The following is a 20,859-nucleotide window of genomic DNA, read 5'->3' on the forward strand; positions in this document are numbered from 1 at the left end:
CACCGGTGCTGCTCTAGGCGATGGGCCCTGTGGATGCCAAGGTGTGGGTGGGAAGAACCAGGAAGGGTGAAAAGAACAATAATTGGCTATTTGGGGGAACTGGAGCTATTTTGAGGGGGTGAGAGTTCAGAGGGACCACACCTGGGCTTTAAGAGAAAACACTAGGACAAAGCGGTCAGGAGCCTCTTAGGCTCTGGCACACACTAGACTAAGCACTGGCTGTGGCTGTCTGGGGGCGCTTTGTCGCGGCTTTGTAAGTGTGAATAACCAGCCCCTACTGGGGAGAACGCCTACTCTGCGCTGGAAGGACAGGACCCAACACTCAATAATGGGGGATGAGCTCCCCCTTGTGGCATTTCAGGGTGATGGCAGCCCTGAACTCAGGCCTGGGCATCCGGGGAAATTTCTTCCTGTATTGTCTAGAACCCATGAGTGCTTCCAGTGTGTAGGACCTTGCACTAGCCATTTACATCCCCCATCTCACCTTCACGACAGCTGGCAGAAAACTGCTTCTCTTCCCCAGCACTTGTCCTCCACTTCTATCCTCAGGCGTGAGCTGAAGCCTCACTTTCTCTCAGAGGAGCCTGCTAACCCCTGCCCCCGGGTCCTGGACCTCCCGTTGGTACGTCTAGAAAGCCTAGTTGTCTCTCTGACACTTGTTGCATGTTACTGTGATTAGTTTATCTAATTGTTTACCTTCACCAATGGACCGTAACTTCCTCAGGCAGCTTACTCTTCTTTACTTCCCTCACAGAGAGAAGGGACTGAATTAATTTTGGTCAAATGAATAAATGATGAATGAGTGTTCCTGGCATGCATAGCTTGAACACAGAGTCAACATCACAGCCTGGAGTTATGCAGTGCTCCAAGCTGCCACCCACTTTAGGGAGAATGTCTCTAAGGACCATTAACCTTGAAATCTCAAGAACTTCCCCTCGCAAAACCCTGGATGACTATACATTATATTCCTCTGTATTTGCACCATTCTTCCACTGGTAAGATACAGGGAGAGAGGAAACAAGGGAGGAATTTTATGACTTAACTGTCTGGTGTTGAGACCGAGTCCCTGAGGGCTGGTCCTGGGCATGGTCGCTGAAGAGGGTCCCTCAGATAATGTCACCCAGCAGGTGAACCCCAAGAGGACATTTGAACTGGCTTTCCAAACTTGGGGCCAAGATCAGTGGGGTCTGGGATCACACTGTCGATCTCTCACTGTATTGCCTCTTGTGGGGTTTTAATGAGTGACCTTGGCCTCTCCTGGTCAGAGATTTCTCCTCGTTCATCATCTGTACGTAGTGGTAGAGATGGCAGCAGCGCCAGCAAAGCCCTGGGCTCCCCAAATGAGCCACAGAAACATCTCTGGCATTCTCTCAGAGCACTGGGAAGACTTCCAACCGTCTGTTTTTACAGCTGAAGAAACTGAGGCTCAAAGAGTGATAGAACTTGCTCACGATGACACAGCTGGTAAGTGGCAGGGCTGGGATGGTGATCCAAGTCTGTGGCTCCAAATGTGTACTCTTAAAATTTCTTTTGAGTAAATAATATACTCACACAGCACAAAACTCAAACGGTCCCAGTGACAAGTCAGCCTTCCTTTCACCCTCTCCCTCAGGCACTCTTGCTCTCCCCAGAGAACCAGAGCTATAATTTTCCTGGGTGTCCTTCCCAAGCTTTTCTATACATATTCAGACATACGTATTCTCCCCTACATATGTCCGTGTGGAGGGGAGCCTAACATGGGCCCTGTTCTGCATCTTGTTCTTTACACCTAACCATGTATCTTAGAGTTTGCTCCACATCAATGTATTTAGAGCTATCCCATTCTTTTCACGGCTGCACATGATTACATTGATGGATATATAAAAATTTATTTTTCGAGTCCTCTATTGATGAATATTTAAGTTTTTTCCAGTCTTTTCAGAGTACAAATACTGTTCCAATGAATATGTTTGTACACATATCATTTCACACATGTGCACATATATCTGGACCAAAGCCTCTTAAGTATTATACTTTGTTTGCTCATTCATTCGTCCAGGCCCTGAGGACACAGAGATGGATAGTAAGCCGTCCCCTGTAGAAGGAGTGTGTGCATCAGCAGAGACAGTGAGTGGGGCATGGAAGGAGCGCCGGCCATTCTGTCTCTGGAAACCCGAGGCTGACAACTGGTCTGAGGACCGACCTTCTCCAAGCTTCTGCGTGGATGCTGGGACTCATGTAGACCACACTCTTCTCCATTCTGGAGTGTACCCTTCCCAAGCCTTTCTGGGCGGCGTTTTTCTGCCCCATTTGTCAGTCTTCATTTGAGTAGCGTTCTGGGAGGCCCGTGGGAGAGTCTAGGAACAGGTGTAGCGCGGAGAGCGCCCTCTTGTGGATCTCTGTGGATGCAGCGTGGGAAGACCCAGGATTGCCGGCCTCTCCCGGTCTTCTGGTGCTGAGTTGTTGGGCAGTTTCAAGACGGCTCCTTTGCCTCAGGTGCTAAAGGCAGAGGGGAAGAGTCCTCCCAAATCCTGCTGCCCCCGACCAGAGAGTGGAGGCTCAATCTGGGAGGCGGGGTGGGTATCCTGTGCCCTGGGCTTTAGGGTGTGAAATTAAGAGAAGAGACATGGAGTCAGAGAAATGGGAATCTGGAAAACAAAAACAAAAACGAAGGGAGGAGCAGAGATAGAAAAATAGGTCCACCAAAGATAAACAGACAAGCACATAGATAAGGAGAACAGATTGGTGCTTACCAAAGGGGAAGAAGGCGGGGAGAAGGCAAAAGGGATAAAGGGGCACAAGTGTACAAGGACGGGTGGCAACTAGACTTTTGGTGGCAAACAGGATGCAGTTTATACAGAAGTCAAAATATAACAAGGTACACCTGAAAATTATATAATGTTGTAAACCACTGTTACCTTAATAAAAAAAAAAAGAAGAAGAGAAAGAAAAATAGGTCCATCGAAATGGGCTGAGATCATTCCTACAGAGAAATTACAACGACTGTACTTTCTTCATTCTCCAGGTTCACAGACTTCTGTAAGTTCCCAGACATCCCCCCTCTCTGCAACTAAAACAGTGATGTTCAAAATAGCACCCTGGCAAATGGCGCCTAAACTCAGCCAAATTTAGGCAGGGCTGGCCCTTGAGGTGAGCCAACCCTGCAGCCCCCCACCATTTGAGAAAGACTCCAAGTTGGACTTATGGCCTGGTGGCCTTGTGCATCTGACCAGCCCCAGAAGAGACAGTGCCTCCCGGCCCCAGTCTGGCCCCATATCCAGCCTGTCTGCTAACCAATGACAATGGCCATACCAAATACACCTCTCTGTTCCATGAGCTCGGACACCTGAGTTCTGGGTCCCTGTCTTCTGAGACCAAAGTCCTTCTGAGGTTGTCCTGGATCCTCGCTTAGGTGAAGCAGCCAGGGCTGTGGGGAGGCTCTGGCTTGTATGGCCAGGGTCATAGGGGAGAGAGTAGGGGTGCATGTGGGAAGAAAAGAGAGTTAGCCCTGGTACTGGGGCCTCTTACAAGTGAGGGGTGTGGTAGGCAGTCTCCATGGTGGTCCCCAGTGATCCCTGCTTCCTGTGTAATCTCCCCCCTGCTTGTGGAATCACCTCCCCTTGACTGTGGGCTGCACATAGAGACTTGCTTCTAATGAGCAGAATATGGCAAAAGTGAGGGGCTGTTGCCTCTGAGATTAGGTTACAAGAAGACCATGGATTGAATCTGGCTTTCTCCCTCAGCCTCTCTTGCTTACTTGCTCTGATGAAGTGAGCTACTATGTTGTGAGCTGCCTTATAAAGAGGCTCATGTGGCTCATGTGGCAAGGAACTGAAAGAAGCTACCAGCCAACAGCCAGTGAGAAACTGAGGTCCTCAGTCCTCAGTCCAGTAACCCAAAAGGAACTGAATCCTGCCAATAACCATGCAAATGACCTTGGAAGTAGATTCTTCCCCATTGAAGCCTTCAGATGAGATTGCAGCCCCAGAAGATACCTTGATTGTGCCTTGTGAGAGGAATGCATGCTAAGAGAAGGTTGGATGAATGTAGAATGGGCTAATTCACAGTATCTACCACACCTTCCAACTGATGGTGGAACTCCATCCTCCCTCCCAGAAATTCCATGGACTCAACCCAACTGGCCCACCCTCCCCTCCTCCACCTTCCCCAGCCCCAGCCTTACTGTCTCAGGGAAGAAGGACCCTCCCTACTCCACCAACTGTAAAGATATCTGTTTTGGTTAAACAGGCCTTGTTCTCCAGATAAAATCATTGTTCATTAGTTCTTACTCTGCTGGTCCCCGAAATGCTAAGGTCAGGCTGGTGGGCACGGGGTCATTGTTACCCAAGTCCCCAACTATTCTTACCAAAATTGTGCCCTCAGTCCACAGACCCTAACTTGGAAGAACCCGAAAGGGTCCTAAAGAGGAGGAGATCTTGGCTCATTTTCACTCAGAGCCTCCCCCTCAATGGCAATCAGCCTTGGAGAATCTCAGTCCTTGATCTTCTCCAAGTCTTGTCTCCCGTAGTCCTGCTGAGTGAATGACATGGGGAGGGCAGTGTTCTTGCATTTCTATTGCCCTGAAATGTTCTTGATCTCTGTGGATGGGAGAAGGAGCCCAGTAACAACCATTTATTAAGCACCATTCCTGACTCAGCCCTGAGATAGGCACTGGGACAGAATTGGTTATGAGTCAGACGGTGGCCTCTGGAGCTCATAGTCTAGTGGGAGAAGACAAGTAAACGAGTACTCATAAAACCCTGTGATGAGTGTGATGAGAGAAGAATACCGGGGGCATTTTGAGAGCTGGGAAAAAAGTCTAAATCTTTCCTGAGGGCAGGGAAGGCTCGCAGAGGGTGAGTAAGAGTTTACTGGGCCCCAGAAAAGAGAAGGCATTCCAGACAGAGGAAATGACATGTCCCTGGCCACAGAGGTATGAGAGAGTGCAGTGCACTCCAGGAGCTGCATACTGTTTGGTAGAGAGGGTTCTCCAGTGAGAGACAGACACAGGACCCACTGAAGGATTTTTATTTTTACTGACATGGGAAGATGCCCAAGATAGGTTATCAAATGCATAGAGCAAGTCACGTGAGACTGCATGGTGTGATCCCTTTGTATTCTGTGTTAAGGATATACTTATATGCGTACCTGCTTGATGTGGATATCTGAAAACTTACTGGAAGAAAACACATGAAATCAACAATTGGGGATACTTTGGAGAAATGGACTGGGCTGGAAAAGAGAGGAGAGAAGAGAAAGGAGAGGAGGAAGAGCGGTGCTCTCCCTTTTTATTCCATGACACCTTGTACTATTTACATTATTTTACCATATTGATATATTAAAATAATTTAATGAAGGAAGTAATATAACCATATTTGCCTTACAGAAAGATCTCCTTCCGAACCTCCTTTGGAAAGATTTGGGGAACAGTTGAATGTGGGATAGATATTAGATGCTATTAAAGAATTATTGTTAATTTTAGCCATGTATGAAAAGAATCTTATTTTTTTAGAGGTAAATATTATGATATCTAACATAAAAGAGTTTCTAAGCCCTGGGGAGATTCAATAAAAGCTGGATCCCAAGATTTACCTGTCCTCTAGTTGTGTGAATTTCTCCATCAGTGCTCTCTGGCCGGTGAGGAGAGAAAGCATGAGGTGACTCCAGGGCTGGGGTTTGTCAGTGGCTTGGGTTAGATGAAAGGACAGGCTGAAGTTGAGAAGGGTTCTTGGCTGTATGGTTAAGGAAAGGAAAACCAGGAAGTTCCCAACTATGGTGAACAGCTATGTTTGTGTGTGTGTGTGTCTGTGTGTCCAGCTACTCCACATCTGAACACCCTCCAGTTTTGGAGGAACCCTCCTTTGTGTTTGTCTGGATGGAGGCAGAATCTCACTTGCCACCAGAAAAGCAAAGACCTGGAGCTTTCTCTCTCCACTCCACTATCAGCTAGCCTGTGGGCACATGACCCAAATTGAGCCAATTAATGCTCCTATCCAGGAAGATTTAAAGCTATAGGGACAGGTGGAAATTATTCAAAATGGGGACAATGAGGCTGGGAACACAGTGCCAGCAGCATTGAGTGCTTGGTGGCAGAGACACCAGTGGGGATTCCCAGCCAGAATGTTCTTGTGGTTTGACCTTGCTGCTTTTGCTGTCTTCCTGGTTCTTGCACTGGTTCTTTGGGATTTATGTGGATTCTATGAGCTACCCAAAATCTTTCCACAAAACTCTCTTTACTCTTTTATCATTAGGCTAGCCAAAGTTAATTTTTGTGCTTGCTACCAAGAACCCTAACTGGTACATAAATTGGTACCAGGCAAATGAAAGCACGCAAAAGATTATCACGTGAATGGTGGAAGCAGGGATTGGTTATGTGGCTTAGTTAGGGCTGTAGGTCTATTGGGATTCAGGAATGGGAATTTGATAGCCCATGCCATACAATGCAAACCAGCTAATTAAATTACTACCTGTGGCCACTTAGAATGAAGTGTCCACTGAGGACAGGCGTTAGACCATATGGGACAGAGTATCTGCTTCTAAAACCACAGGACAGCTTAGAGAAATTGGATAACAAGCTCAAGCCCTAAATTCTCAGCTCAAAGTAATGACTTAAACCCACAGACTTTCTGTCATTGCTGAATATATACCTCATCTCTTGTAGCAACAGTGCTGACATAAATGAAAACCAATTTCGGAATTTAATCCTAATGGTTCTCGAACTATAATGTTAGACAAATCACAGTCATAAAATTAGGACATTGATTAGAAAAAACTGGAACCCCAAGAACTGGAATAGGGCTATGTAAGAGACACTCAGAGGAAACCCTCAGCTCTCACTGAGCCTCCTTTCCCAGCTGAAGCAGCTCCTCCCCATTGTCTGGCAATGGTCCTCCCTTGACTGATGATGCTGTGACTTCTTCTTCAGTTACTTTGCAAGAGGACATCATTCATCCTCATGCTTCACCCCTCCTATCTAATATTTTCTCCAGATATGTCAAATCCCAGCATGCCAATATTTGGAGGTGGTTCGGTTTGAAGGGGTAGATAGTTGACGGAAACCTGGACTCTTAGCTGCTCCAACTAGAACACCAACTTCAGAATCCTTGATGAGTGTCCATACATCATTAAATTCAACCTGATCTAAAGTTAAATGTCAGAAACAGTATAACCTCAAAGGAATCTGGAGACTTATGAAGATAAGAACATTGGAAAAGATTTATTATGTGCAAACTGACCACCCACCCATTATGTCCCTGTTAAGGGCCCCAGATGTTTCTTTCTCAAAGAACTTGAAAAAGTACTTTGGTGAAGGAGATTACAGAAGCACCAAAAAGCACTTTAGTAAGCCATTCTCTGTAGGCTGGGGATGCTATTGGGAGGTAGTGTGTGGCTCTCTGTCTCACAGAAAATGAAGAACTCTGTGTACTTTAGATCAAGTAGCAACACTTATGTAGCAGAGGCAAATGAACGTAAATAACAGATTAGTCAGCAGAGCTGACAGGTACCCAATGGACAAAGACCCCTGACTATCATAATTATTTTTGCTTCCTCCAAGTGCCTGGAATCAAAATAGCCCACAAAGTTGCCACTTGCTCAGTATTTTTTTAAAATGGTAATGACTGGTAAATAGAGCCTTGAGTTGAGTCACTGTGGCAAAGAATACTAATTGTTTTTCCAGCATCTATTTTCCCCTTCTTGCTCATAGAAATAGAACCTCTGATATTTAGCGGAACACATGGCTACCAAGAATAAAGACTACATTTCCCATCCTCCCCTGCAGCTAAGTATGGCCATGTGATTAAGGTCCAACCAATAGGAGTGGAAGTAATATGTATAATTTCCAGGTTGTGTTTTTAAAGGCAGGGGTTATACCCTTCTTCCTCTTCTTTCTCCATCCTGATGCTCAGAATATATAAGTGGTTATGGGGCATTTTGCAATGTAGACAAGGGCAATACTCTAGTGACGGTAAGAAAACAAGATAAAAAGGAGCCTAGGTCCCTGGATTGCCTTGTGGACTAGAGACACCATACTAGCCCTGGACAGCCTATGTTTGGACAGTCATATGAGAGAGAAATGAACTTCTATCTTGTTAATGTCACTGTTATTTTAGGTCTCTCTTACTTATAGGTAAGTAAGTAATGATGATAGATATTAAGCCCCAATGATGGAGAACGTAGGCACCTTCCTCAATTACCAGACCTGAGTCATTCCATAGATCCAAAGCCCCTTCAGTAAAAGGAAGATTAAGTGTCCTTAGTGAGGAATTCTGTAATAGCAGCAAAAGAATGTTCTTTAATAATTATAACTATCATTTATTGAATTTCATCATGTGCTAAGCACTGTTCCAACTGCTTTACATGTATCAATCCATTTAATCCTTAGAACTACCCTATAATCCATATACCAAGAAAAGGTGATCAATATTGTGCAGCAGATACAAAAATTAACCCTGTATGGATTATAGATCTAAATGTAAAACTGTAAAACATCTAGAAGAAAACATAGGAGAAAATCTTTATGACTTTGGGTTAGGCAAAGATTTCTTAGAAAAGGCAACAAAAGCACTATCTATAAAAGAAAAAAATTAATAAATTAGACTTCATAAAAATTTAAAAACTTCTGCTTTTCAATAAACACTGCTCAGAAAATTAAGACAAGCCACAGATTGGAGGAAAATATTTGCAAAACACATGTCTGACCAAGGATTTGTATCCAGAATATATAAAGAGCTCTCAAAACTCAATAAGAAGAAAGCAAGCAATCCAATTTTTTAAATGGGCAAATGATTTGAATAGACACTTTACCAAATAAGCACATGGAAAGATGCTTAACATCTTAATCACTAGGATAACGCAAATTAAAACCACAATAAGATACCACTACCTAAAAATGGTTAAATATTTGAAAACTGAACACACCGAGTATGTTGACCAGGATGTAGAATAGCTGGAACTCTCATACGTCACTGGTGGAATTAGAAAATGGCACAGCCATTTTGGAAAACAGTTTGGCAGTTTCTTATAAATCTGTATGTACATACTTACTGTATTACCCAGCAATCCCCCTCCTGGCTATTTACCCAAGAAAAAGAAAACTTATGTTCACCCAAAACCCTGAACGTGAATGTTTATATTGACTTTATTCATAATTGCCCAAAACTGGAAACAACCTTCAAGGCCTTCCACTGGTGAATGGATACACAAACTATGATACATCCATACAAGTGAATACTACTCAGCAATAAGAAGTAACAAATTACTGATACACTCAACCACATGGATGAATCTTAACTGCATCATGCTGAGTGAAAAAAGCCAGACTCAAAAGGCTGCACACAGTATGATTCCATTTACACGAAATTCTGGAAAAAGCAAACTATAGGGTCAGAAAATAGATCAGATGTTGCCAGGAACTGCAGATGAGGGAGGGGTTGACTACAAAGGGGTATGAGGGAATTTGGGGGTGGGTGATGGCAATGTTATATATCTTGATTGTGTGAACTCCCCCTCACCCTTCAGCACCCAGCTGAGAGATCACCTCCTCCAGGCAGCCTTCCCTGTTTGCCCCTCCCAGGTTGGTTTTGGAGCACCTCTTGCCAGCTTCACCAAAAGGGGCATTCACTACGCTATACTGTTAAAATTTGTGAGTTTCCACAGTGGTTACACAAATGGATGCATTTGCCAAAACTCATAGAACTATTCACTAAAAAGGGTAAACTTTATTGTCTGCAAACTATACCTCAAACTTGACTATGGGGGGGGAAATCTACCCTGTGAAGTAGGTACTGCTGCCCCCATTCTACAGTTTAAGAAACTAAGACACAGAGAGATTTCAAACCCACACGGTCCAGCTCCAGACCTGTGTTCTTGACCACAGAACTATATTGAACTTGCGTGACCTTCCTCCAAGGAATCCTCAACCATTCCCAGGGGAACTAAGCTGTAGAGAAAGAGAAATACTCACCCTTTTGAGAGAGGATCAGCCGCTGCTTTCAGCTAACATGAACACCCCATGGCCCATCAGTCAGAACGGAGGCTTATGGAGCTCATGAGATAATTTTTCACTCAATCTTCCTTACAGTGGGCCCAGTGGGACTAAACCTAGTCCACAGCTATCTTCCTTTCTATCCTCAGGAACTAGCAAAAACCACACATTGGCAATCTGGTAGTTGGAAAGGCAAAATGGAAGCCCCTGGAGCATTCACTTCCTACTAAAATAGCAGATCAAAAGCTACCTCCTACGGGAATTGCAAAGATTATACTACAAAAGACTACAAAAGAGAAGACTACAAAAGAGAAGATGATGATTCCTACGCCATCTCCATTTAATTATTGAGAGATGGCAGAACACGGGTGAGGTTTGGAGAGAGTTCAGTTTCTATGGCACAGAAGGGTGCTGTATGGAGCCTGTGGCACGTCACAGTAGAGGAATTACAGTGGAGGCACCTCTCACGGCCCTGTAAAGAACCAAGAGCCTTTTTTTTCCCCCTGAAAGAAAATAGTTGCTTACTGCAGGGGGACTAAGTCTGCTATAAATCACCAGTGTACATGAGCCACCAAGATGAACTGAGCTGGCTGCTATCTGATCTTCCCAGCCATGTGCTGGCTGTACCCTTTAGTGTCCATCATCGAGTGGAAGTGGAATCTGTGGAATCCGGTCCAAGTAGGTCCTGAAGGCATAAGTAAGCGTCCTGTGCAGGCCATTCACTAAGCCTGGACTAGGGTGAGGTAGGCAAGATGCCTAAGGTGTAAAATTTATGGAGGCACTCACTCGAGTGCTGACCCAGTACTTGCGTGACCCTGAGAGTGAGTGTCTCCTTATATTTTTCACCATAGGCAGCCAACTTGCCTCAACCTCACACATACCACAGTGTGCCACCCCTCACTCCACATCTATCATCTCATGGGGAATACCTTAACACCAGATGATGGAAGAAGAAAATTTGCAAGTCTAGTTTATAGTACAATATACCAACCCTGGTCAGAAACAGTCCCATTCAGGGATGGCTCTGAAAAACAACAGAGAAGAGAAGCCTTCCCAGTGGGCAGAGCGTTGGACAGTATCCTTTGTGGCTCACTCTGTCTGGAGGGAGAGATGGCCTGAGGTAAGGATCTGCAGCAAACATACGGGCGGTGGCTAATGGTTTAGACAGACTATTCTACAACACAAGAGGGACCAGTGAGGTATCTAGTGGAAGGTTTGGCTATGCCTTCACTGAGCATCAAGCTTCTGCCAATACTATCGTCCACAGATTTACTCTATGTCTTCTAACTGTCTGATTTCCCACACAACATTGCTTCTTAATAAGAACTCATTCTGCAGTTAGAAAAACCGACTAATATCCCTGAGATTCACTCATCGTATTGATGTATTCCATCATCCAGAAGCAGCTGACTTTATAGATACATGGAACGGTGTAGCGGACAGCACAGCTTGTGTCCTCAGACCCATTCTCCCCTTCTCCTGAGCATATGGATGTCCACCTAGAGACCACACTGCCCAGCCTCCCTTGTAGCTGGTTCTCAACAGAATGTGAGTGGAATCGATAGGTACAGCTTTTAAGTCGTCTTGTTAAACAGCTTACCTTGGAGTTGCTGCCCCCTCTCCTTCCTGCAGGCCGGGACTGATAACTTGGAAGATACCCACTGAGAATGGCTCAACTTCCTCATTAGCTTGGGTCTCCAGATGTGTCATAGAGCAAAGCTCTCTCTCTTCCCTGGATGTCGGAGAAAAATAAACTTTTATCATGTTTGAGTAGTTGTGTTCTTAGGCTCTTTGTTAGAACAATTTAGTATTTTATGGTGGTGTGGTGCAGTACTTCAAGGATGAAGTATGTGCTGTGAGCTAGTGATTAACAAAGGATATTATTTCTTCTATAGCCCAATTATACAGGTCCAAAAAGAGGGGGTGGCGCTTCCTACAAGTACCAGATGATCCCCTCACTTCCTGTGACTCTTGTTTCTGCTGGATTAGGGTTAGAAAATCCTTGAGGGAAGAAAATTCCCACCAGGAGAAACAACAATATTTTTACTGAATTGGAAGCGGAAATTGCTACCGGGACACTTCCGGTTGCTCATGCCAAGGATGAACAGGTTAAAGGAGGATTATGCAGGGCCAGCCCAGTGACACAGTGGTTTAGTTCCTGCACTCCACTTCAGTGACCCAGGGTTCGCGGATTCAAATCCCAGGCGTGGACCTACACACCACTTTCAAGCCATGCTGTGGCGACGACCCACATGCCAAATAGAGGAAGGTTGGCACAGATGTTAGCTCAGGGACAATCTTCCTCACCAAAAAAAAAAAAAAAAAAAACCCAAAAAACAAACAAACAAAAAAAGGAGGATTATGGGATTGGCCAAGGTGATGAATTCTGAATATCAAGGTCAAATAGCATTTTTTTTCTCTACACAATGGGCAAAAATAAGTACTCATGGAACCAAGTGGCTTCCTTGAGCTGCCTCCTAATGCTGTTATGTCCGCTGGTAAAAGTTACTGGAAGACCCCACAACCCTTCATAGGCAAGAGCATCAAGGGCTCAAATCCCTTACGAATAAAGGTTTGTTTCTTCTCTGGGTACAGAATGCAAATTAGCCCATGTGTTGGCTCAAGGCAAAAGAAACAATGGAAAAAGGAGCAGAGACATCATAAATATGTAACAGAATCTCATATTGCAAAAAGAAAGATGATGGCTTTTACCTCTTGACCTTCTGTCACGTTAGACACTTATATATGTTAAATAATTTGTATTTTCTTCCAGTTCTAATTCCCTTGCTATTGTATTTATTGTTCTGTGTGATGATGGTTAATTTTACAATCTGGTTTAGTTCACAGGTTGCAGAAGTCTGAGACAGGATTCCAACGGAACTAGAAGAGGAAGAGAATGAAGATTCTGAACTTAGAGCTACGAGGACTTGGATTGTCTCCCTCAGGAGCAAGTTGAATACATTCTGTATGAGTGATGCTAGCATGATGTTGGATGAGAGCATTTTGTGGGGGAAAGAACTATAAATTTAGAAAGAAAGGCATATGTGGATATTAGGCAGCCAAAGGGGTAGACTTTATCATTTTATGGTGATTTTATCATTTTCCTTTATTATTATTATTATTATTTTGGTGAGGAAGATTGGCCCTGAGTTAACATCCGTTGTCAATCTTACTCTTTTTGCTTGAGGAAGATTGTCACTGAGATAACATCTGTGCCAATCTCCCTCTACTTTATGTGGGACGCCACCACAGCATGGCTTGACGAGCGGTGCTATGTCCGCACCCAGGATCCAAACCTGCAAACCCTGGGCCACCAAAGTTGAGTGCACGAACTTAACCAGATGCCACCAGGCCAGCCCCAATCATTTTCCTTTTTTCAACCTAGCATCTGAACAGTCTTCCTGACTGGGGAGACTTTCCCCAAACAAGGTAAATATTGGTGGAGGAGTTCTAGTTTTTCCCATAGAAACCTAAGAGACTATGTTGGTCCCTTCCTCATCTCTGACAGCTAGTGCCTGGACTTGTGTCCTAGGCTTAGCCAATCAAATGATCCCACATGAGCTTCGAATCTTGAGGGAATAAAGTTAGTAGGGATAGAAGGAGACTGGGAAAATTGCACATAGTATATTCATGCCAAGAATCTAGTGACAAGGACGCCAGCAGCAGCGCCCTAACCAGGCCTTAATACCTTGTGTTCCTGAAACAGATCTTCCTTAATTCTGCAGCCTTCCTGTGGATCCCATAAACTACCCAGTATCCCAGCAATAAAGTAATTCTTCCCTTCAGTTAGCTGAACCCAGACTTACACCTTGATGGGCGTGAGGCAAATCCAGGATTCAAGGCAGGAGACTATTCTCTGCAAGCTAGGGTTGAGAAGTCGTCTCTGAACTGCATGTAGGCGAGAAGGGCTTCCGTCCTGTAAGGATTAGAGAGGGATGTTCTTTCCTACAGGTCCCTTTTGTGGACTCTGGTCATTAAGAAGACCCGTCTGTCAGGACAACTGGGGTGGCTATTGAAAGAGATCTAAAGGACTCAGCACTCCCACCCCCTACTCCTAGGCCAAGGGCCATAAAGGCAGCGATGTGGGGCAGGTTCAGCTCTCTGGGAGCAGCGGTCAGGGCTGGGTTAGCTCTGCCCACTGCCAGGAACGTGAAGAGGAGGCAGCAGTGCTCACTGTGACAAACCTCACAGCACAGCTGCAGGAGAGCTTCCCAGTGACACAGGAGGGGGCCCGGGGCCTTTCTCTCAACGAAAAAGAACACCACCAGAATTCCTCTCAGCCTTGTCCTTCCCTGATCCCTCACGGATGCTGCAAGCTTGGCCAAGTGATGGGAGAACTCTTTGGAGGGTAGAAGGGGGTAAGAGTAAAGCCGGCTGATCCCATAGGGGCCCCTTGGGGCTGTCATCTTTCGGTAGTGGAGTAATGCCCCCCCCCCAGGTCCTCCTGGAGCCCCACATGGCCCAGGACACAGGTAGCACTAGAGACAAAGAGGCTCAGGGTGGTGCATATTTGTGCCAGAGAGCCCCGGGAAAGTGCGTCTTTCTCCTTCCAGGTTCTCGCTCTGGAACCGTGCATCCTTCTCCTGCTGGCCACAGGATGAATCCTGACCTAAAGGACCCTGTCCCTCCTGCGGGTTTCCAAGAGCTTACCTTTCTTCGTCTGGGCAGGTCGGATACCCGGCACAGTACGGTGACCGGTCGGGGGCGGGCTGAGCGCTGCTGGTGAGTCTCTGCCCCCGGAAACCCACAGCAGCGAATCCAGGGCCCGGAAGGTCCCCGGGTTGGGCAGGGCAGGGCCCGAAGCCCCTACAGCCTCTGCACAATCGCGCATTTTCCACAATTTCTGGAGGCGGGGACAGTCCGGACCGGCAGAAAAAGCAGGGCTCTTGCACTTTCCTGCCCGGGCTGGTTCTTAGGTCCCAAGAAAGGATGAAGCCCACAGGAAAACCAGATGGCAGATCTCGCTGAGGCCTGAGCTGCCTCAGACACGTGTCCCTGGAGCATACAAAGCAAGCCCTTCTCTGCCAGAGCCAAGGGCGCCGCCACTCAGGCGCCCAGGACAGCGCAGGGTGGCCGGATTCCCTCACAGCTCGGCGCGTTCAGGTCCACACGGCGGAGCGGAGCGACCCGCCTCTGAAGAAAGGGCCAGGTTTGCCGAATTATCCAGCCGCTGTGGGGACCATGCAGTCAGGACCGCACCAGCCTGGCCTTCAGAGTCGCAGTCCGAGCTGGATGGAGGCTCGAGTTTCCCGACTGGTCGGATCCAAGCAGGTGGACGCAGGCTGCATTTTCTTTCCGGCCAACCCGCCCCTCGACACCCCAGAGGACTAGATTTAGGGAGCCGCGGTGCAAGATGTCCCTTCCCCCCAGGAACCTGTTTATTTGCCGAATCGAGGATCCCTGGGGCTGGGCTTCAAAATAAGAGAGCGTTTCTCACCCTTTTCGCAATTCTGGCGAATTCCAACCTGCCTCGGGAGTGTCCCCTGCTGTTGGGCCCCGACAGTCCCTGTGGCTGGCGGGGTGGGGGTGGGTGGACGCTTTGGAGTCGCTCACTAACCGTCCCTGCAGAGCTTTCCGCGGAGATTTCGTCCTGGACGCCGGCTTCAGGCGGCCCGCCCGCAGGAAACAGAGCTTTCCCCACGCCCTCGGCTGTCTCCGGCGCACCGCGGGGCAGCTCCAAGCAGGTGCCCGTTTGCAAGTTTGCACGCGGCGCGGGGGCTCACTGAAGTCCTGGGAACTCCTGTGAACTGGCGGTGACACCCGTGACAAGCGAGGAAGCTGGACTGCTATGTGGAAGGGACAGCCTTATTCCTGGGTAGAAGGCTCAGGAGTTGCAGGGGGGGGCCTCCCCTGAACTGCTCCGTTTGTGCAACCGAAGGCCCCAGGCCTTCCAATGGTCGACCCCTCATCGAGAAACATCCCTTAAACACCACCGCCCCCTCACTTCTCTGCGCTGGAAGCCTCTCCCATGCGGATTAGGCGGGCAGATGTCGCACCAGCGCTGTAAACCCAATGCGAGGCGCTTTCGCGAACCAGCGCCCCTGCGCGCAGCGCAAGGTTGGAACCTCACTCCCCCCCCCCACCCCAGCACAGGAGTTGAGGACGCAGAGTCGACTTGGGGTTTCTGTGGGGTTAACAAACCGTCCTCTCCCTCTCCTCCTGCCCAACTCGCTACAGAATCCTCCCCAGGGCAGTAACCATGCAGTCCCTGCCCTGACCAGAAAGCGCCCAACTTCTGGCCTGAAATGGGAAAGGGAGAGAAGTCAAAGCCTATGCATATGAGATGGGTTCAAGGGTACAACCGTCTTGAGCTCGCGGGACTGGCTCCTGAAAAAGTGTGCCAACCCAGGGAAGCTGGTTTTCCCTTGACGGCAAGTGAACCAATCAGAGGACGCCGCGAAGGCCCTTACGTGTTTTTTCTATGAACCTGTGGGACCTGCCTCCCAGTCCGTGTGCCGTCAGGCGTGGCCATGTGGCCACCTGGGAACAGGTAGGCGAATGAATGCGATTCTGCATTTCCCTGGACTGGAGGCCAGCACAGGGGCGAGATCTGGGGACAGGCCCTGGTGTGCAACGAAGAGATCTTGAGGAAGGAGGGGGTAAACGTGTAGACTTGCAGCACGACTGCCCCCCGTGTGAACGCACGGGTCAGCCCTAGACCCAGCCCGAGAGTCTGACAGACAGAGGGACAGTGTGTGCTCGTGCACACGTGCAAAGGTGTGTGTGTGTGTGCCGGGGGAGGAGTGGGAAGTCACCACTGCTCTGCAGCGGCCCCACCCTGCCAGGCGCTGGCCCTCTGGGGCTGGGCGGGTCTCCCCTGAGGTGCCCTCCCTCGGGTCGCGGGTCTCCACCCACTCCCCGGGTCTGGACCCGCTCTCTCTCCACCCGCCCCCGTGGGCGTCTGTGAATCTGCTCCTCCGGAAGCGCGGCACCTAAATACGCAATAGCCTCCCTTTGAGTCGTTGCAGAGGGAAAGCGCTCAGCGAGCAGAGCAGCCACGCGACTTTCCCCGGGAAATCAAGCGTCTGGGAAAGAGGCGGGAGGGTGGGTCTCCTGCAGTTTGTAGGATCCACCTCCTAACGCCTCATCCCGCCTGGGGCGTAGAAAAACTAAGTCAAGTCACCCTGGGGCGCCCTGCGCTGTTTCTGGAGCACCTGCGAAAAGCCAATCGCTTTTACCTGCGTTATCTCCTTAGTCACTTCGGTAATCCGGGAAAGGGTTGGCTCTATAATTTGGGCAAGGAAACTGCAGGCTCTGAAAATTTAATCAACTTGCCCGATGTTAGAAAGCAGAGAGGCCGAGCTCAAAAGCCAGGCTGATGTCCAAAGCCACTTCAGCAGCTGCCTGGGAGTGAAAGAGGAGTTGAGAAAGAGGGACAGGTGCAGAAGGAGGGGGAATGGGAGATCTAGGGGCCAAGCAGGTGACAGGGAAGGAGCAGGACACAAGATAACAGGGAGCGGTGAGGCCTGTGGCATGCTGAAGAGTGCATTTTAAAACACCCTATCAGAAGGCATCAACTGTGTCTGTATTCTTCATTTCTTTAAATAAAATGGAAAAAAATACTCTTGGGCAAATAAAATAAGACTGCAGGCCATATTTGACAGGAAAGTTTGAGGACCCAGGATTAGATCTCAAAGGGTGGTAGTTTAAGACCTCGGTCCTCCAGGCAGCTTCGGTGCCACCAGAAGTTTGTTCTAAACGTGGAAGCTCAGGCCCAGCCCAGACATAATGAATGAAAATCTGCATTTTAACAAGATCCCCAGGGGATTCTTGCCCAAGTTAAGATTTAAGACACTGGCAGGAGCTCTTTATATATAAATGAATACCTCCTATATTGTATATAAAAGAACCTCCCCAGGGACACTCCCCCTAACCTCACCTCCTCTAGTACTCTGGAGGAGGCAGAGAAGAAGGGAAAGCTGTGCTCTCTTTTCTTTCCATATTCTGGCTGAATCTTACTGCTTACAGGTCGACATAAAACCCCTGCCAATGCTCTGACCTTCAGGCTGCACCCTCCTATCCACCCCAACACGCTTCTCCATCCTCCAGCCCAGAGCAGGCTCCCCCAGCTACAGGCTTTACACAGAGCAGATGGAAAAGGAGCGGAAAGATTCTCCTTTCTGGTTCTCTAGTCCTTTGTCTAATAAAGTGTGATTCACTCACTTCTATTTCTTATTTTCTGCTTGAGTCCTCCCATCCCGCTGACCCAGAGAGGGAGGAGGAGGGGTGGAAGAAGTGCACAGAACCCCCTTCCAATCCCAGAGGGCTCCTGGGAGGTGACAAGCCCAGGCTGAGAACCCAAAGGATGGGTGCTGGATAGGTGTGGGGGGCAGGAGGAGGTCTCATAGGCCTGGCAGTGCTGCCAAATAGGTCCTGGAACGGTGGGCAGGCAGAGCCCGAGGGGGCCCAGTGGACTGGAGCGACTTGGAAGCATTTTTTCCAGAGTCCTAGGAGGCAAATTCCCAGAGGACCTCTGAGCTAAGAACTCCTTCCTCAGAAGGAGACATCCCTTGAGGGGGCTGGTGGGGTCCTAGTCCTCCCCAAATCCACCACACCCCTGGACTCCCCCATCCCTCCCAGAGATGCTGGCTCCAGGGTTAGACTCTGGGTTGGAATACTGGCCCCACCTTTTATCAGCCGCCTGCTCTTAGGCAAGTGGCTTAACTGCCCTGGACTTCAATTTTTCTTGTCTATAAAGCGGAATAAAAGTACCACCTACCTCATAGGGTGGCTGTTAGGAATGTATTAATACTTCTAAAACCTACTGAAGTGCCTGGATCACAGCAAGCGTTCAACAATGTTGCGTATTAATATGATTGTCGTTATTATTTTCCACGTGGTCTATTATTTTCCATCAAGGGTCCCTCGGACCCAAAGCTCCCAGGCCCTCGGCTCGAGATGCCGCTCCCCGCGTGGCCCCTAGAGGGCGCCCGGAACTCACTTGTCCTGCGTTTCTGCGTTGAAGCCCCTGGCCCGGCTCCCACTTCTGAGAGGCTGCTGAGTCGCCGCCACCGCCTCCAGCTTTTGGGTCTTTCGATTCCTCCCGCAGGAACCGAAGATACGTGGGCTCTGGGACCACAGGGCGGAAAACGTGAGGGAGCCGCGGCAGCTCCCACCGAAGCCTCCCCTTAGGGAGGCACAAAGCAGGGGGCGCGCTCCCCACGCCCCCGCGCCGCTCACAACCTTCTCGCACACCCAAGGAGGCCGGATTTCCGCAGGCTTTGGGAACCAGAAGGGCCTTGCTAGGGTCCTCGGCCGGAACCCCGGGTGGCGCAGCGCCCCCAAGCCCAGCCTCAGGCTCCTGGGGTGCGGTTGCCCGCCGAGCTGCAGGGTGGAAGCTAAAGAACGCGCGAGGCAATCCCCACCCCCTAAGTCGGCTTAGACCCTCCTCCCTCCCGGCTCGGGGAGGAGCGGTGGGGAGGAGAGGAGCTCCCGAGGCGGGGTGGCCGCCGAGTAACCGCCAGAGGAGTTTGGTGGGGCCCGGACGGGCGTGAGCTTGTGAGAGTAACTGCGAACGCCAGCCTTGGAGACTACGTGTGCGTGTGTGTGCCTAGCACCGCACACCTGTGGCTCCCCTTGTGTAACAGTGCACGCCCCAGTCGTTGCATAGCTGGAGGAGGTATGTGAGGTTGCACACAGCCATGCAGGCTGTGAGTGAGGGGATGTGAGTTTGTACCCACTCCTCGACACAACATGGGTCCCGCATCGCTCCCTCCACTCCCCCCTTTCCCCCTAGCATCATCCATTTCACACACTATCTTCCGAGTCAGCTCTGAGCTCCTTGGAAAATCCGAACTGGTTCCAGCCCTCTCCCTCCCTCAGACTGTTCCTATCGGAGTCTCCAGGATAAGGAATCCAGGTGTGGGTGCAGGTGAGCGGGGTCGGGGCCTCCCTGGTCCCACAACGGGCAGCGGATTTGAGCCACGCGGGGAAAAGGGGAGGCGGCTCCTGTGAGTCGCCCAGGCAGCAGTGCCGCTGTGGGGCTCGGGGCTCGACTCTGAGCTCACTGGGCAGCGCCTTGGACAGTGAGGAGCTGCTGGGGAGCCGGACGCCGGGGCTGTGTGGAAGTGAGAAGTGTGTGAAGGTGGGTGTAAGGGGAGCAGGAGGAGCAGAGCATGAGGGAGGGGGTTTCCTCCCACATCAGGCCTGAGGGGCCCTGGGGCAGGCCCAGGACCACAGCTCCCCCTGCCATAGCATGGCCGCTGATCCCCAGCTGCCCCAGCTTTGCACTGCGGGAGGGAGCTCCCTGCTTGGTCGTCTCTTACACCTGGAACCTACCTTGCTCACCTGCGAGTCACTCACACCACAAACAGGACGCCCGAGTCCTGGGCCCAAGGCAAACCCCACACCTGCCACCACAGTGGGGGCGTCACAAGGCAGTGCTGAGGCCGTGCCCGCACAGCCCCCAAGGAGAGATCTGGCCACACAAAGCCGCTATTATAGTTAACAGGTTGAGCCAGATTCTCTGTGTGCCACCCCGGCACAGCACGGGGCCTCTAGGACCCCAGTCGGGCACGGGTTTCTGGGCCGGCGCAGGCCACCCCTACTCGGCACCCTGCCCCAGGGTTGAGCGGGCGCTCAGGGCTCGCTCCCGGGAATTTGGTCAGTGCAGTCGGCTCACTCAAGCTAAGGAAGGAAGGGGGCCTTTCTGCCCAGACAGGTTCGTTAATTCCTCTTCTCTTCTCCCCGCACCTTTACGCACAATTATACGGATAATTTTACTTTGCTATTTTTGAACAGAGACCGACCGTTTCTGGCAGGCGCGGTGGCAGGCCGGGAGTCGTGAGCTTCCTGCTGCGGGTCTTTGGCCCTGACTGTGACCCTTGCAGCCCCCTCCCCTGCAGCCGCCGCCCCACTCGGGACGGGGTGTGCGGGTCCACCTGCCCAGGGCAGGC

The 20,859-nt window shown here is 49.5% G+C and overlaps 1 long non-coding RNA gene across 1 annotated transcript; it reads right to left on the reverse strand.

Moving 5' to 3' along the window:
- Positions 1 to 1,845: 1,845 nt before the first annotated feature.
- Positions 1,846 to 15,747, reverse strand: LOC123283337 (uncharacterized). The gene is made up of 4 exons (XR_006523975.2): positions 14,615 to 15,747; positions 13,771 to 13,880; positions 11,565 to 11,696; positions 1,846 to 2,576 (listed from the first exon to the last, which is right to left on the reverse strand). It is a non-coding gene; the product is annotated as an uncharacterized lncRNA (long non-coding RNA).
- Positions 15,748 to 20,859: the final 5,112 nt, after the last annotated feature.

The sequence above is a fragment of the Equus asinus genome, chromosome 2 (genome assembly GCF_041296235.1).
Source record: "Equus asinus isolate D_3611 breed Donkey chromosome 2, EquAss-T2T_v2, whole genome shotgun sequence".
Taxonomy (NCBI): domain Eukaryota; kingdom Metazoa; phylum Chordata; class Mammalia; order Perissodactyla; family Equidae; genus Equus; species Equus asinus.